The sequence below is a fragment of the Fukomys damarensis genome, unplaced genomic scaffold (genome assembly GCF_012274545.1).
Source record: "Fukomys damarensis isolate Sample0158 unplaced genomic scaffold, DMR_v1.0_HiC HiC_scaffold_37, whole genome shotgun sequence".
Classification (NCBI taxonomy): Eukaryota; Metazoa; Chordata; class Mammalia; order Rodentia; family Bathyergidae; genus Fukomys; species Fukomys damarensis.
This window is the reverse complement of record NW_022900949.1, coordinates 8,995,234-9,012,582: the sequence shown is the minus strand read 5'-3', so window position 1 is coordinate 9,012,582 and position 17,349 is coordinate 8,995,234. Positions and strand designations below refer to the sequence as shown.

The 17,349-nt window shown below is 54.2% G+C and overlaps 1 protein-coding gene across 1 annotated transcript in view; it reads left to right on the top strand.

Annotated features, from left to right (window-relative positions):
- The first annotated feature begins 13,858 nt into the window (after positions 1–13,858).
- The window catches only part of Gng7 (G protein subunit gamma 7), a 65,330-nt gene continuing 61,839 nt past the window's right edge, over positions 13,859–17,349 (top strand). Inside the window, exon 1 of the mRNA XM_010634833.1 lies at positions 13,859–13,914. The gene's annotated coding sequence lies outside the window, so the exon portion shown is untranslated. The remainder of the gene's footprint in view (positions 13,915–17,349) is intronic.

Here is a 17,349-nt window from a genome sequence, read left to right as displayed (position 1 = left end):
GGCATCCTGTGTACTTCACGGTGTTGAGCCGTGTCTCTGGCCTCCACTCACTCCGTGCCGGGGGCCTCCCCAGCTGTGGCAACCACGTTCTGCTCCCATCCGGCTCAGCCCTGCAGGAAGGTCCTGCTGCCGGGTGCTCTGCGGCTCCCACATTCACAAGTGTAATTAAGTAGCCCTTCTCCCTGGGCAGCGGTGACACAGATTTGGCTCTGTAATGAAGACGGTGGCTTCGCTTTAGAGCCAAAGGGCAGTCGAGGCCAGGATGCTCCCCGTGCTGAGATCTGTGGGAGACCTAGGCCTCGCCAGCTTGAGGTCCCCTCTGGGTTTTCCCGCTGCCAATGTGAAATTAGACCCCACACCTACCAGGGTGGTTGGGAAGTGACACAGCGTCCCAGCGCTTTGCCTCAGAATAGCCAGCCACCCCTAAGAAACCTGAGGGTCTCAATGCGTTGGTGGGCGTCCCCTGAGGAAGCCAGAATCACCTGTCCCCAGTTCCTGTGTAAGGAACATTGTCTGCCTGCCTGCTTGCTTGCTTTGCTTTGCTTTGCTTGCTTGCTTTGCTTGCTTGCTTGCTTGCTTGCTTTCTTTCTTTCTTTCTTTCTTTCTTTCTTTTCTTTCTTTCCTTCTTTCCTTCTGAGGCAGAGTCTTGCTATGTAATTCAGGCTGGCCCTGCATTCATTATTTAGCCCAGGCTGGCCTTGAGCTCACAGAGATCCTCCTGCCTCAGCCTCCTAAGTGCTGGGATGACAGGCGTGCGCCACCACGCCTGGGTGTTTTTCTTGCATCCTGTAGGATCCCAGGGAAGTGTGTCCCCACAGTTCTTTGCAAGGCTCTGCCTGAACCAGTATAGGTCATCGCAGTCTTTTAGTCCTGTCCTCGATGGGGCACCTCGTAATGTCACATTTCCTAGTCTTTAGCCAGCCCCCTTCGGTAGCTGCCACTCCAGCCCTTGCCCTTCCAGCGGCCCTGCCTGTATCGTTACTGTGGCATTTCCTGGCCTTTGTGCTTCCAGGTTTTCCGTGGGTGGCCGTGAACTTGGCCATGTGCATGGGATCCATCTGCTGCAGTCTGTTTCTATTTGTCACAGCTGGGCTGATGGTGAGGAGTGGTTGCCTCGGGGGCGGTTATGTTTGGAGAGTATGAAGCAGTTTGTAAACCCGTTGTGTCTCTGTGTGTCCCGACATTGCCTACCCTGAGCATGCAAACATCTGGGTTTACATCTCTCTCTCTCTCTCTCTCTCTCTCTCTCTCTCTCTCTCTCAGTATTGGGAGATCGAACTCGGGACCTTGCGCTTGCAAGGCAGGTGGCAGAACCACTGAACTAAATCCCCGGCCCTGGATTTTTGTCTCTTGTAGCGTCAGCCAGAGGGAGAAGCGTGGCCCTAGTTCTGTTTTAAGAAAGGTGGTGTGGTTTTTATCAGCGATGTTTCCTACCCGGGTCGGTTTCTGATGAGCCTCAACCTCAATTTTCAAGCCTGCTCCTGTAGGAAAATTACCCTTTGGAGATGTTTCCGAATGGGAAAACCTGACTTTGGAGCATCAGAAAAAGGTGCCTGTGTTTTCTACAGCACCCCCAGATTTCACACTCCAGCACCTGTCCTCTTCCATCTTCCAACGGGCTCCTTGGGACCTAGTGCTCCCCCTGTGATGCAGATATGATGGTCAGTTTGGTGGGGTTTCCTTAGAAATGGGCAGCACGGCTGGTGTGAATTTCTAGCAGTACAAATCTGTATCTTTTAAATATTTTTTTCTTTCTTTCTTTTTTCTTTTTTTTTTTTTTTTGTACTCAGGGATCCGACTCAGGTCCTTGTACTTTCGAGGCAGGTGGTGGAACCACTGAGCTAAATCCCCAGCCCTATTTTTTTTGGATTCTTATCTTTTAAGGGTAGCATCTTGGAAATGGCCTTGTATCAGTTAGCTAGTGCTGTGTAACAAGTTGGCACCAACGTAATAGGCCATAACAACACATGCTTGTTGTACCACAGTTTCTTGGGTTGGGAATCTGGGCACAGCTCAGCTGGTTCCCTGCTTGGTGTATCACGGGCTGTGGTTGCCTCTGAGACTCAGCCCAGGAAGGGCCTCCATCCTCCATTATTCCTACAGCCGTCAGCAGATTCTAGTTTCTTCTTGGCTGAGGCTGCTCTGCCTTCCTTTGTTGTTGTCACATAGGGCTTGCTAACATGGAGGCTTGCATCGCACACCAGCAAAAGACGGTTTGCTGAGAAGGGACTCACAGGCCAGGTGTGCACCCCTGTCATCCTAGCACTCCAGGAGGCTGAGGCAGGAGGATTCCAAGTTCCAGTCCAGCCAGGGCAACTTAGTGACTTAGCAAGACCCAGATATAAAGAGCTGGGCATGTATCTTAGTGTGAAGGCCCATGTGTTTGACCCCAGTACTGGGGAAAAGAAAAGAATCAGGAGACTCTTTATAACATAAAATCTTCCTAGTGCTCTGTGTTTTGGAAGAGCTGATGACCTTGTGGCACATCTAGGGCCAGGATGGTCACCTCTCTTGAGCCCTCCGCTGCTCCCTGGGGGACTGTCCCTTGGTAGCACATGGCAGCCCTCGGTGCCCACAGAGGTGAGGTAGAGTCAGGCAGGCAAGCAGGGCTGCTGGGGAGACACATGCAGCCGGCACTGGCCAGGCCTCTGGAACAGTGACATCCGGTCGGATGGGGTGGCCCCAGGACCTCCCCTCCAGAAGGGTGGCGGCTCGTGTGTCGCCCTGAGCAGAGAAGGTTTTCTGAAGTCAGGTAGAAATGGAGACAGATTGCGGTGGTCACAGCTGGAGGGGAGCTGGTGTGGAGTAGGGGCGGCCTGAGGCACTGCTCAGGACCCGGCGGTGCCCAGGGCGCCCACACCAGAGAAGGATTCAGCCCTGAAGTCCACGGTGTCAGGGTGGGGAGACCATGCACGAAGGTGACCTTGAGATCAGGGAGCTCCCTGTGAGCCGCAGCACCAGTACAGGGCGCGGTGCGGGAGGCCATAGCTCAGCACATTTCCCGGCAGGTGCTGGGGGCCAACTTGGAGAGTCAGGGCATGCGGCCTGGGGAGCTCTGCTGCAGCAGAGGGCAGAATCCTGTGCTTGGGGCCTTGGAGACACAGCTGCATCCCTGAGCCAGCTGGTCCCGGGGAGCCGGAAGTGGGAAAGGTCCAGGCCACCAGTCCCATGGTGGAGTTGGGGAGCCCGCGGCCGGTCACCTTGGCCAGCACCAGGAGGAATTCCTCTCATCCCCAGAAGGCTCCTTTGCTTCTTCAAACAAATATTAACTGAGAGTTCACAAGGAAGAGCTCAGTGCTGCTACTCAGGAGGCTGAGGCAGGAAGATCTCAAGTTCAAGCCAAGCCTGGGCAAATTAGAGACTTAGTGAGACCCTGTCTCAAAATTAAAAAATAAAAATAAAAAAGGGTTGGGGAATGTAGCTCAATGTAGGCCCTGGGTTTAATACCCAGTACTGCCCCAAAAAAGGGGGTGGGGTGGGGGAGAAAGCCTTGAAATGGTGAGCTCTGTAAGTCAACAGACTATGCAAAGCACCAGATAGTAAAAATGTTTAGTTGTTTAGTTGTGTAGGCCGAGAGGTCTCTGTGCAGTGAGCGGCTCAGCTCTGCCATTGCTGTGCAAAAGTGCTATACACGCATGCAAAGGAATGTGTGTGACTGTGTGTCAATAAAACTTTATTGACAAAAATATGTGTTTGGCCAGATCTGGCCCTAGGCCCTAGATTTTTCAACCCCTGCTCTGTATATCAGCATTGCCCAATTCACAGGCCCTGCTATTATTAGTTTTTACTTTTTTGCTGTGCTGGGGGTGGAACTCAGGGTCCTGGTCATGCTAGGTAAGTGCTTATCTCTGAGCTACATTTCTACCCCACTTTTTTTGTGTTCGATTGAACCCCCAACCTTTGAACAAGCTACACCTGCAGCCTCTTTTTATTCGTTTTATGTATTTTTTTAAATTTTAAGCAGGATCTTCCTAAGTCACTGAGTTGCACAGGTTGGGCTCCAACTTGTGATCCTCCTGCCTCAGCCTCCCTGAGTGTTGGGATTATAGGTGTGTGCCACCACGCTGGGCTCCCAGCCCTCTTTAAAAAAAGAAAAAAAAAAGTTTTATTTTGCAATATGGCCTTGCTAAGTTGCCCAGGCTGGGCCCAAACTTGCAGTCCTCCTAACTTAGTCTGTGGGGTGGCTGGGGCGACAGATGGGCCACCCCCAAATGGATTGGACACTCTTGACCATGCCCTCTTTCTTGGAGGCTCCCCCGCCCCGGACAGGCGATCCTGGGCCGGTTCAATCCTCCCTCTGAGTTTCAGGTTCCCCATCTGTAGGAGGAGGCTGGTCCGTACCCTGTGGGAGCGTTGGGTGGAGTGACTTGTAGGACAAGAGTTCTCACGGGGCAGGGGGCGATCCTCTCCCCAGGGGACACTTGTGGGTGTCACACCGGCTGTTTCTGTCACCAGGCTGGGGAGGAGGAGGCAGGGCCTCAGCGCCCACCCCGCCCCTCCTCAGCCGGCTCACTTCCCTCGCCGATTTGCATATCCTGTTTTTAGCCTCTTTCTCCTCTAGATTTTATATAATCAGCTCATTATGCGACACTGTCCCGGGAACTTAATGTTCCCTCAGTCACTTTCTAACGCGTTTTCTCCCATAAGTAGCTAATTGCCTGTCGCACGCGCGCGCGTGTGTGTGTGTGTGTGTGTGTGTGTGTCTTTAATAAATTTTCATTTTAGGACAGCTCTAGATTTATAGGAAAAAGGAGGAACTCAGTAGAGAGAGGTTCCCATGCGCCTCCCATCCAGCGTCCCTGGTGATGACCGCCTCACGCTGCCACTGCCGCTGACGCTGACTCTGACGTGGGACACCTGTCCCGGGCACTGGGCTGGCGCTGACACCCATTCGTGCTGCCTCTGGACTCCCTTCGCTTATCCCCATGTCCTCTTTCGGACCCTGTCGGTGACCCTGTGAAACTTACAGTCACCTGTCCCAGGGCTGACACAGGGTCTCAGGTCTTCTCTTTCTGGCTCTCTGGATAGCTTGAAAGAGGACCGGAGGGGTCTCACGAGACTCCATCTACGGGCATTTGTGATGTTTGTCTTGTACTTAGACACAGGAACTGTGGGGCCCTGGGTACGAGGGGAGACCAGAGGCCAGGGGACGAGGCCTCCTCCTCACATATCTCTGGTGATATTGCTTTTCTTTCTTTCTTTCTTTCTTTCTTTCTTTCTTTCTTTCTTTCTTTCTTTCTTTCTTTCTTTCCTTTCTTTTTCTTTCTTTCTTTCTTTGTGTTATTAGGGATTGATCCCAAGGCCTTCACACCAAGTTCTATCTCCAGCCCTTTTTATTTTTTATTTTGAGACAGGGTCTCGCTGAGTCTCTAAATTGCCCAGGCTGGGCTGGAGCTTGCGATCTCCTGCCTCAGCCTCCCAAGTAGCTAGGAAAACAGGCATGCGCCAGCGCTCAAAGCTAGACAGGCCCATTCTTTTTCTTTTCCTTTTTTTGCACTGGGGATCAAACTTAGGACCTCGAGTTTGCCAGGCAGGTGCTGTTCTGCTGAGCTACACCCCAGCCTTACACAGGCCCGTCCCTAACCACCATGTGCCTCCTGCTAGGGAAGACCGCGTCCCCACCCCGCTGTGCTGCGAGACTGCCGCTATTTTAAGTGTGAATGGAGAAAGAAGTTGGTTTGTACACATTTTCTTTCTTTTCTGGTTGCGACTTGGCCTCTTCCCAAGCCCCTGCCGTCTGCGTGCCCATGCCTCACACTTCCAAGGGGTGGGGGCGAAGATGGCTCCAGAGCACAACGGGGCGATTCTGTCCCCAGGGGACCCTGAGACATCCGGGGACATCTGTGGCTGTCACAACCACCACAGCTCCAAGCATGGATGTGCGGAGAGCCGGGGAGCGGCCTGGCACCCTCGGTGCCCAGGATGCCCCCCGGAGCAGGCCCCGCTGGTCCCAGTGTGCACAGCGCCCAGGAGACACCCTGCGTTCATTGCTGGAAAGGCCTCCCTCTGAGCCTGTGAGTGGGAGAGCGGCTCGGGAGGGCCGCAGGAGAAGCGAGGTGGTAGAATTGAGGGTCTGTGCTGTGTCCTTTGGCCCCATGAGCCGCGTGACCGTGACCGTGACCTCTCCCTCGCCCACATCCTGCCTGGGCGGGAGCCGTCACCAGCCTCCGCGCTCCCTGCCTTGGCAATCAGCGCCTCGAGGTGACATATTTAGATGGTTGCCGTGGTGATGAGTGACAGCTTCAGCGACAGGACAAAAGACAGCGCTGTGTTTCTATATCCAGCCTCCGGGGCCGCGAGGCGCTTCTGCCACGTGCCCGGAATGTCAGCGTGGGATGGCACGGGGGCTGCGACAGCCGGGCCACCCACATGTCCCTGAGCAGGAGGGCAGCCCGTGCACAGGGACTCGTGCCAGTCGCCGAGGGCTGGGTCCCTGGCTGTCCCTGCCCTTGAGGTTGTGTCTTCAGGCAGCAGGCTCAGCCCGGGGTGATTCTGTCTGCAGACACCGGGGCCGCCTGTGGCTGTCACGCCCGGGGAGCTCTTGGCCTGGGGCGGGTGGAGACCAGGGAAGCCACTCCGCACCCTGCAGCCCCGGGACACTGCCCCAACCCAGAGTGAACACAGAACCCCGCAGGGACACCTGCTTTGCAGGACACCGAGTGACACGGTGACCCCAGGCAGATCGGGAGCCGGGGCGGGTGGGCGACCCCGTAACCTGTGAAACCCCGTAGCATCCGTGCTGGCGGCCGTGTGAGTGTCAGCCTGCCCGGTCCCCGCGCCCGGGACGCCTGCGGTCCCCTAATCGGGCCCCTCCTTCCCTTCCCTTCTCTCCCCTCCTCTTCCTCCCCTCTTCCCCTCTCTCCTGCCTCCCCTCCTTCTCAAGTCGGAATCCTCAGCCCTCGCCGTAACTCCTGATTTGTATCTTTCAGTCGCCCCTTTAGTTTTTCACTTTTTGAACATTTTAATTTATTTATTCATTTATTCTGGTTTTTTAAGACAGGGTCTCACTACGTAGTTGAGACTGACCTGGAACTCACTATGGAGCCCAGGCTGGTCTCGAACTCGCAGCGATCTCCTGCCTCAGCCTCCCGACCGAGTGCTAGGATGACAGGCGTGTGCCACCACGCCCGGCTAGTTTTTCACTTTTTAAAGGTGGGATTACAGGTGAGCAGATGTGGTTTGAGCAGATTCACACACGCGTGTAACGTGCTTTGAGCCTGCGCCCCCGCCCCATCCTCCACCCTCGTCCCTCAGTTTGGGGCTCAGTTCGTCCACTGCGTTTGCTCCCACGGGTCCCCCACCCGCCATGCTGACATCCCTCCCTCCCCAGCGGCCCTCCCTGTTGTCAGCCATCGGCCCCCTTCTACTTTCTCTGTAGATCCCACGTTTCAGGGAGAACGTGCAAAGTTCTGACCCTGGGTTATTTGGCTCAGCTCCAGTCTGTGAACTCGTCCATCTCCCCCCGGTGCCAGTCGCTCTTCGGGAAAAGCCCTGGGTTCCGTCGCCAGGGCCACGGCGGGAGGCGCCGCCCTCAGAGCCCCCACTGTGTTCTGCTCGGCCCTTTGCGGAAAGGCAGCCAGTGTGCCGGCCAGAAGCACCGGGGGACACTGGCTGTGCTCCCTTTGTGACTTTTGTTCTATGACAAATTATTCCCAAACCGAAGATATTCCACAGAGAACGTTTGGGGCGGAACTAGAGAAACCCTTCCAAAGCCAGTCATGGGTTAATGACCAGCAGGTGCATTGTCTTTTGCTTCTGTGGGCCTTCTTAGAGTGCCAGCCCCAGCCCTTGGTATTTTTTATTTTGAGGCAGGGTCTCGCTAAGCTGTCCAGGCTGGGCTTGAACTTGTGATCCTCCTGCTTCAGCCTCCCAGAGTGCTGGGATGACATTCACGTGCCACCATGCCTGGCCTATGTTGTCTTTCTTTTTTTGCTGAGAGTGCTATTTTCTGATTTTGCAGACAGTTGTTGAGCAGTTACTGGGATGTTGCCATGTTTGCTCCCCACCCGTGGTTCCAGCATATGAGCTCTACCAGCATCTTTTTTTGCTACATTACTATACTCAGAAAACTTTAGGATTTGTCCTGTGATCTGTGCCTGGACTCTCAGGCCCTCTGGGCTCCACTGTGGGTCAGGGATAGCCTGCTCTTCCTGTTAAGGTCCCCAGTGTAGACTCATGGCTCACGGGCCACCTGCTCACTGCAGAACCCCAACCCGTCTGCAGGTCGGGTGAAGGCAGCCAAGGTGACTCGTCATGAACAGCCTGGCTGTGTGCCAATAAAACTTTATCAACAGCAGCAAGCAGTGGGCCAGGTTAGCCAAACCCTTGTCAAGTTCGCCTTCCGCTCCTATCTACTGTTTCTAATCAGCAGGCTCAGTCCCAAGTCATGAGGAGGTATCTGCTGGGATCCAGTGCCGATTGCGCCCTTTCTGACGTGTGGCCCTCAGCCACTCACCCCCTTTCTCGGCCTCAGTCTTGTCATTCCCAAACAGCGAATAATAATATTGTGTTACAATTAAATATATATTTAATTTTTGTTCCATTTTTTTTTTCTTTCACAAAAAGTGAATAGGGCCAGGGGTACCACTCAGTGGCATCGAGCCTGCCTGACAAGCCCAAAATCCTGAGTCCAATCCCTGGTACCACCAACAGACAAACAAACAAACAAACAAAAAACTGCACACAAAAAGCGAACAAAGCTGGGCAGGTGGCCTATGCTTGTCATTCCAGCACTCTGGGAGGCTGAGGCAGGAGTATCTCAAGTTTGAGCCCAGCCTGCCTGGGCAACTTAGCCAGTTAGCAAGACCCAGTCTCAAAATAAATAACAGATGGAAGGATTTAGCTCAGTGGTTCCACCACCTGCCTTGCAAGGACGAGGTCCGAAGTTCAATTCCTGGTACCAAGAATAAACAAATAAATAATAATAGGGCCGCTAATGTAGCTCAGTGCAAAAGCCCTAGGTTTAATCCCAGAAAAAAGAAAAATGAATGAATGCCACATGTTTGGAAAAGTAAATGAACAAACGTATTTATAGTTTTTACTTCCAAGAAATAAATAGTGCCAGGCATGGTGCACACACCTGTAATCCCAGCACTCAGGAGGCTGAGGCAGGAGGATCACTGTGAGTTAGAGACCAACCTGGGCTACACAGTGAGTTCCAGGTCAGTCTCAACTACATAGTGAGACCCTGTCTCAAAAAACAAAAACAACAACCACAAAAAAACACAAATGCAAGATTAAAAAAAAGAGAAGTAGATAGTAATATGTGTTGTGATAATTAAATGACTATATATGTGTGTTTGTGATTCTTAGCATACAAACTGTACCCATGTGCTCAGGAAGTCTTATTCTGTTCCTGAGTGATTTATTTAAATGCAGTCGGACCCTGTAACTGCTTCACTTGGTGGTTCCGGTGTGCAGCGGTCCTGCTCCCTGCAGGGCTGAGTGTGTCTGCACAGGGGTAGCGGTGTCTCCAGCCCTGGCTCTGGGGTGGATGCGTCGCAGCCGCCCTGCTCACCAGGGGACCCGGGCGACACCTCCCAGCTGCCCTTCGTCCCTCCCTGCCCTCTGCCCTGAGGAAGGGTGACTGGGACCTGGTGGCCGGGGCCTTGCTCTCCCTGGCTGTGTGACTCTGCCCTGGGTCCCAGGATGGAGAACGCAGCGGGGACAGAGCCGGGGAGCCGTGTGTGGCAGAGGAACGACGGTTTTAGGCTGCGGCAGCTCCTTGTCCCTCTGTGTCCCAGCCCGGGCTGTGTTGCGTTGCTCGGGGACAGGATGGGGACCTGGCTGAGAGGCTGGGGCTCATGGAGCCGGCTCCGCCTGACCTTGGCAAGGACAGCAAAGGCTGTCCTGTTGGCCTCGAGGAGCCCGCTAAGGTTCAGCCGCCAGCCAGGCCAAGGGGATCTAAAGGAGGAGGGTGGGGCGCGCCGTCCCGGGTGGCATTAGGTTCTGGAAAGAGGACAGGGAGGTGGGGGGTCCAAAACCCGAGCTGGGCATGGAGCCGATTTGGGATGGGGACGCAGGACCCCCACGGATGGTGGTTCTCTGGTCCTAGGCTGCACAGTGCCGGGGGCGGGGGCCTGGGGTTCCTCATCTGGGGTAAGGTCGAGCTCACCCCCTGCGCCAGAGGCAGCAGAACAGACCCGAAGGCAGCTTCCGGGGCGGACGCTCCGTCCCTCCCCGCTCTGTGTGGACTGGACGTCACCCCGGGTGGTGCCTCGGACCCAGCTAGCCCTGCCTCTCCCGTCCCGGCTCCGTGGGCCGTGACACCCCCAGGGCTGCGATCGCAGTTGCGGCTGCCTCCGGCCCACGTGGAGGCTCTCGGAGTGTGACTCTCCTGAGCGTTTTCAGAATGGGCACCACACCGAAATGGCGACGGAGCCAGCCGGAAGAGCCGTCCCTTCAGCAGCGGTGACGGGGAGCTCTTTGTTTCCCTTTGCCGTGAGGGTGAGTGATGGGCTGACGTCCCAGCCCAGCCGGCGCCGGAGGCCCAGTGCTTCCTGCCACGTGCGGTGCCTCTCAGGACCCCGAGCCTAAGGCTGCTCCGTCTGCTCCGTCTGCGAGGCCTCCTGACCCCAGCCGGGGGGCTCCCGTCTGACCCGGGGACACCGGGCTTGAAATCACGTGGTCCCAGACATGGGGGTCCCTTTGGGGTCCGTGGAAATTGCATTTATCCCCTGAGCTGCTGAATCACACACTTTCAAAGGGTGAAATTTAGCTGGGCTCTGGTGCACGCCTGCCGTCTCAGCTGTCGGGGAGGCTGAGGCAGGAGTATTGCAAGCTCAAGACGAGCCCAGCCTGGGCACCTTAGCAAGGCCTTGACTCAAAATCAAAAGGGGCCGGGGAGGGAGCTCAGTGGGAAGGCCCTGGCTTCAGTCTGCTACCATTGCTACCCTGAGGTCAGTCCCGTCTGGATATCCATGCAGCCCCCGGTCCTGTACCCTGCTCTCCTCACTCTGGAATCTGCACCGTCCCTGGCTGAACCCCACACTTTGAATGGATGGCCTGCATGGTGTGAACACTGTAACTCAATACAGTTGTCCAAAACAAAAAAAACGAAAACGATCCTTAGCATTCAGGCTCTACAGTCAGTGTAATAGATTGGCCTCTCTCTTTCCTGCGTTTGATACTATCACATAGTTTTGTAAAGTGTTACTATTAGGGAAACTGGACAAAAGTTACAGGGTCCCTCCATGCTGCCTTTGCAACTTCCGAGGAGTTGTAATCCATCCCAGGGTTGAAAGCAAAGTTATATGTACAGCCCGTTCCTGTAAGGTGGCGACATGGAGTCTTGGCCTCCAGCAGCTCTGTGGGGATGCTGCTCCAGCCTTTTCATCATGCATCCCCGCTGACGGCGGCTGCCAGGGCCGTCCCTCTTGCCTCAGGGCAGCACCAGTCGCAAGAGGATCCTGGTTGATTTAATCCTGCCGGTTTACCTTCTTGAAGGGCAGTTCAGGACATTTCTGCAGCTTTGGCGCCACCTGCAGTTGACAGTGGGTATTTCAGCAAATTAGCTGGTGCTCAGAGAACGCCCAACCCAGCGTTTTTATTTATTTTATTTTTTGGTATCAGGGATCGAACTCAGGACCTTGCACACTGAGCTACATCTCCTGCCATCCAGCCCAGCATTTCTAAAAAGAAAAAAAACAACTTACATTTTTAATTAAAAATATTTTTGCAGTACTGGGAAGTGAACTCAGCCTTTGCTGTGAGCTGCATTCCCAAGCCTTTTATTTTGAGGGAGGGGTCTCGCTAAGTCACTAAGTTTCCCAGGCTGGGTTTGAACTTGCCATCCTCCTGCTTCAGCCTCCAGAGTGCTAGGATTACTGGTGAACACCATCATTCCTGGCCAGAAAAAAATATTTTTAGCTGGGCGTGGTGGCGCATGCCTGTAATCCCAGCACTCGGGAGGCTGAGGCAGGAGGATCGCTGTGAGCTCGAGACCAGCCTGAGCTACATAGTGAGTTCCAGGTCAGTCTCACTACATAGTGAGACCCTGTCTCAAAAAACAACAACAAAAAAATTTTTTTAAGCAGGGCATGGTGGTTCACTCCAGTAACCCCAGCACTCGGGAGGCTGAGGCAGGAGGATTGCTCCAATTTTGAGACCACCTGGGGCTACGTAGTGAGTTTAAGGCCAGCCTGAACTGCATAGCAAGACACCGCCCCCCCCAAGATTACAATGTTGCTTTAAATGAACTTTTAAGGCCCTGAGGATGGAACCCAGGGTGTCAGGCATGGCTCCCTACTGAGGCACGCCCCCAGCCCTAAAATGAGCGAATTTTAGCATCATTTTACAATTTCAGAGGCGTTACAGAGAATATCAGAGGGTCTGTCCAGCTTTGCCGGTGTCCTATAGCAGCGGCCCCCAACCTGTTTGGCACCAGGGACCGATTTCCTGGGAGACAGTTTTCCCACGCGTGGAAGGTGGCACGGATGATCTCGCACACGTGCAGTTCCCAGCCGGTTTTTCCTATGAGAATTTAGGGCCGCACTGATCCTGCGAGAGGCGGCGCTGGGCAGTGACGGAAAGACGAGAGGGGCTGGAAACAGGCAGCTTCGCTCTCTGCTCACCTGCTGCGCGGTCCTGCGGGAGACCGGAGTTCTATAAAAGTCCACCTGCGTGTGTTTTTGTTGTTTTTGCAGTTAAACCAGGGTGGTAGGTTTGGGGCCAAATACCAGAATTGAAGGGCTGTTCTTGTTGTATCATATCTGGTGAAGGGAGAACTTATTGAGCACTAAGTATAAGCAAAAAAAAAAAAAGCTTTAAAAGCTTTAATAAAAATGATCTCATTGAGTGGGGCATGGTGGTACACGCCCGTCATCCCAGCACTCAAGGAGGCTGAGGCAGGAGGATCAAAAGGTCAAGCCCAGCTTCTACAACATAGCAAATTAGAAAAAAAACAAAAAAAGAAGAAGAAGAAAAAGGGCTGGGGATATAGCAAAGGCCCTGTGGTCAGTCCTGGTTCCACACAATAAATGAGTCACCTCATTCTGTCCTTAGGAAAGATCGGCGAGGCTGGGTATGACCCTGGCTGGCCATAGAGGATCCAGGCCAGGTCACCCGGCCCCTACCCACTCTTGCTGTCTTCTCAGGGTACTGAGCTGGGGACAGTTTTCTGTGGACTCCACCCCACTTCCTGAGTTCTGGCATCAGACTCCGAGCCTCCTTCCCCATGCACCCCTGACCTGGCCACCTGTAAATGACATGGACCAGATCACCAGCAGCCAGCCTCGGGGGCCCTCCCCAACTCAAGGCCCCCAGTGGCTTCTGGTCATATATGGGGTCACTGGGGTCTCCTGGGGCGTGATTGTGCCCTGGGGCAATGCTGGGCCACGCCTGGGGGCAGGTACGGCCATCACCATTCAGGGGAAGCTGAGCAGGGCCTGGGTCGCCCCCAGAGCATGTGCTGGCCTGGGTGTGTGCAGGGATGGAGACGCCGTGCATGTGTCGGAGCCTTGTGGGGGGCCCAACTCAGCACATGGCCATCCTCGTGGTTATGCAGCAGGGCACCCAGGGCAGAGCTAGCCATGGAAAATGGCCCCTGGGGCTGCCGGGAGGCTGGGCGGGGCTTGCAGAGCCCCCTCCCATCATGGGCTTCACTGGTTACTCGAGGAGGCTGAGGCAGGAGGACTTCAAGTTTGAGCCCAGCTTGGGCAACTTGGGAACTTAGCGAGAACCTGTCTCAAAATAAGTAAAAAGGGAGGGCATGCAGCTCAGCGAGAGGCCCTGGCTTCCATCTCCAGTCCTGCAAAACAAACACATCTCTGTCCCCGGCTACATCCAGGCTCAATCCTTTCTGCCATGCTCAGCTCCTCCCACCACAGGCCCCAAACTCACGCTGTGTGTTTTCCTCCAGGGAGCCAAGTTGTGGAGCCAGCACCTTGGGCTGGGGACGCGAGGCCGGGCACACAGGTAAGTGCTCTGATGCTTGTTTTTGTTCTGTGTGCCACGATTGCTCCGCACTTTTGAAGCCTGGATGAGAACAGGAGTTGGGCTGTGTTCTGGCTGTGTCAGGATGAATCCAAGGACTGGTCTCCTCCAGGGACAGCAGGGACTGCGATGGTGCCTGGCTGCCGGCCATGTGTCCCGCCTTGAGGCAAGGGTCACAGTGCTGCAGGCTCTGGTCCTGAAGGGCAGTGGTCATTGCCAAGGGCAGAGCTGAGTCTCAGCCAGGATGCAGAGGATTCAGAGGACTGAAATGAGTTGTCTTAGTCTGTTTTCTGTTGCCGTAATAAAGTGCATGAGGCTGGGTATTTTCTTAAGAAGAAAGGTTTCTGGGCTGGAGATTTAGCTCCATGGTTCCACTGCCTGCCTTGCAAGTACAAGGTCCTCTTGCTCCTTTTAAAGTTTCAAAACAGGTCCTCACTAAGTTGCTAAGTTGTCCTGGCTGTACTCGAACTTGCAGTCCTCCTGCCTCAGCCTCCCAGAGTGCTGGGATGACAGGCTTGTGCCACCGCATCCTACATGTTTGTCTTTGTCTTAAGATTCTGAAGCTGGCAGGGTGTGTATGGGGGCACTGCGCACGCGAGGCCAGCGAAACTAACCGCCATTGGGCTTGGACAACGCTGCTACTTCCCTTAAAAATGAAAGAAAAAAAAAAAAAAGGTAGAAAGCAGACGAAGGCCCCTCAAATCCCCTTCTACATGGTGACCATCATTAAGATCTTAATTTTAAAATATTTTTATTAGTATATTTGTAATACTTAATGTTGGCCTCCTCCTCCTCCTTCCATCTCTTAGCCCTGTTTGCCATTTGAGAAACATCTATCTCCCTACTTCCTGTTATCTACCTTTTATTTGTTTTGGTTTGGTTTGATTTTTTGAGACAGGGTGTCACTATGTAGTTGAGACTGACCTGGAACTCACTGTGTAGCCCAGGCTGGTCTCGAACTCACAGCGATCCTCCTGCCTCAGCCTCCCGAATGCCGGAATGACAGGCGTGCGCCACCCTGCCCGGCTCTCTACCTTTTATTCTACTCTTTATTTATACTTTCATGGTCAATTTGTTTCACTTCACATGATAGTCTCAAGATGCGTCCGTTGTGGTACGGAAGACCCAGAGTCCTACCCCTCCGTGTATAAACACCACATTTTCTTTTCTACTCATCTATTGGCGGATATTCAGTGGTGCCTCGGTTCATGAACTCAGTTCTGTCCATGATTCTGGTTACAAACCGAACGGGACGAGAACTGAATCAGATTTCCCCACAAGGGCAACACTGAATCTAACCGCTGAACTTGATCTGGTTTTCACCCAACTCAGTTTGGGACCAGAATCGCGGAAAGAATCAAGTTTGTGAACTGAGGCACCACTGCATTTGCTACTTCCAAGACTTAGCTGTTATGAATGGTGCTGCTGTGCACATGGGTACCGTGAATTGTGTTTGCGGATGTGCACATCTAGGTTTCAGATCGGCAGGATTTTATTTGTTTGTGAAGGTCTGGCACATGCCAAACAAGCCTTCTACCACTGAGCCACACCCAGCCCTTGGGGGAAAAAATGTTTTTTGAGACAGGGTCTCACTAAGCTCTCCAGACTTGAGACTGACTTGGAACTCATTATGTAGCCCAGGCTGGTCTTGAATTCACAGCGATCCTCCTGCCTCAGCCTCCTGAGTGCTGGGATGACAGGTGTGCGTCACCACGCCTGGCTCTGACTTGAGGACCCTCTTGTCTCAGCCTCCTAGAGTGGTTGGATGACAGGTGTGAGCCACTATACCGGCTCCCTAGGGTCTTCTGACATGAATTGTTGCTGTGTTTTCTGTGTGAAAGGGGTCTCGAGCCCCCTTTGGGTGCCCCTTGCTCAATTATGCCACTCACGCGCCGAGAGGTCCGGCAGGAGATCTTTATTGTAGGGAGGCGAGCGGGAGGCGGAGGGCAGAGAGAGAGAGAGAGAGGAGGAGGAAGAAGAAGCAGAAGGAGAGAGAGAACAAAGAAAGGAAGGTCCTTTTATCAGTTTGGGGTGGGCTATTGCTTATTTATGAGGAGTGAGCTACTTTTAACCTATCACAGGCCAGATTGCTTTCATGGGCCCAGTCCTGCAGACACAGGTTTCAACTTTCCTGGACCACTGTGGCCTTGGCGGGGAGGCAAACCAGAGCTAAGGGCATGAGGTCATTTTAGGAGCCAAGATGTACCAGGAGAATGCAGCCTGTGAGGCGGCGTCACAGCATCCTTTAACATGATCAATTCCCTAACACTGTGGACCTTTCCACTGGCTTTAATATATATTCTTTCTATCTATCTATCTATCTATCTATCTATCTATCTATCTATCTATCTATCTATCATCTATCTATCTATCTATCCGGATTCTCCACTGTCTTTTTTGGCCCTTCTTCCACATTTTAAGATTATTTTTAAATTCTCTTATATCTTTAAAAGCTCTTGTATCTTGCTTGGACTGCAGGCTTACGTTTACGCCTTGACTTCCCTCGTGGGTCGCACTAGGGTGTCGGGGACCCCGCCATGGTCAGCTCCTGGCGCTGAGTGGGCGGGGCCAGGAGTAGTGCGTGGGGGGCACCGCGCCTGCCTTGAAGGTCAGCGTCGCAGGGCTGGGGCGCCGTGGTCTGGGGCCGGGGTCGTCCCGAGGAACCTGTTACACAGTTACACAGTTGCCCTTTCCTGCGGGAGGCGGGAGGAGGGCGACCAAGGCTGTTCCCACTTTGTCAACCAACAGCAGTCAGACAGGCAGTGCGCGGACTCCTCCCCGCTCCTCGCCCTGCGGAGCCCCGCGGGGAGAGCGATGCAGGCTCCACAGCTGCCGGATCCCCGCCGGGACTTCCTTGCTAAGTTGCAGTCTGTCCTGGACGGCCAGTATGTCACCAAATGACGCTACAGCCTCGGGTTCGGACCAGCGCCTTTGACTTTCTTCGAAAGGGCCGGGGCTCGCCTGTGATCCAGGCACTTGCTGAGGCTGAGGCGGGAGGGTCGCGATTTCAAGCTCAGTCTGGGCAATTTAATGAGACCCTGCCTCCAAATAAAAAATAAAAAGGGTGCGGATGTAGCTCAGAGCGAGGCCGTGGGTTCAATCCCCGCTACCCCTACCCCCTTACACACTCCTCTGCCACACACACACACACACACACACACACCCCGCCCGCCCAGGATTGTGAGGCCCTGGTGCCCCCGTTGCAGGTCTGTAGTTACCACCAGCGGCCAGAAGGGGGCAGAGGAGGTCCGTGGATTCTGGGGATGCGTTTGATGCCCGCGGGCCAGGGGTGGGCGCAGGCAGCTGCCCTCGTGAACCCCCGTTTTAGGGTCCTGTGATCGCCTCTTTTCTCTGTGCTCAAAACGGTGCCGCGGGGTCACCGGAGGGCGAGGCTGTCAGTGCGGTCGTCACAGCTGG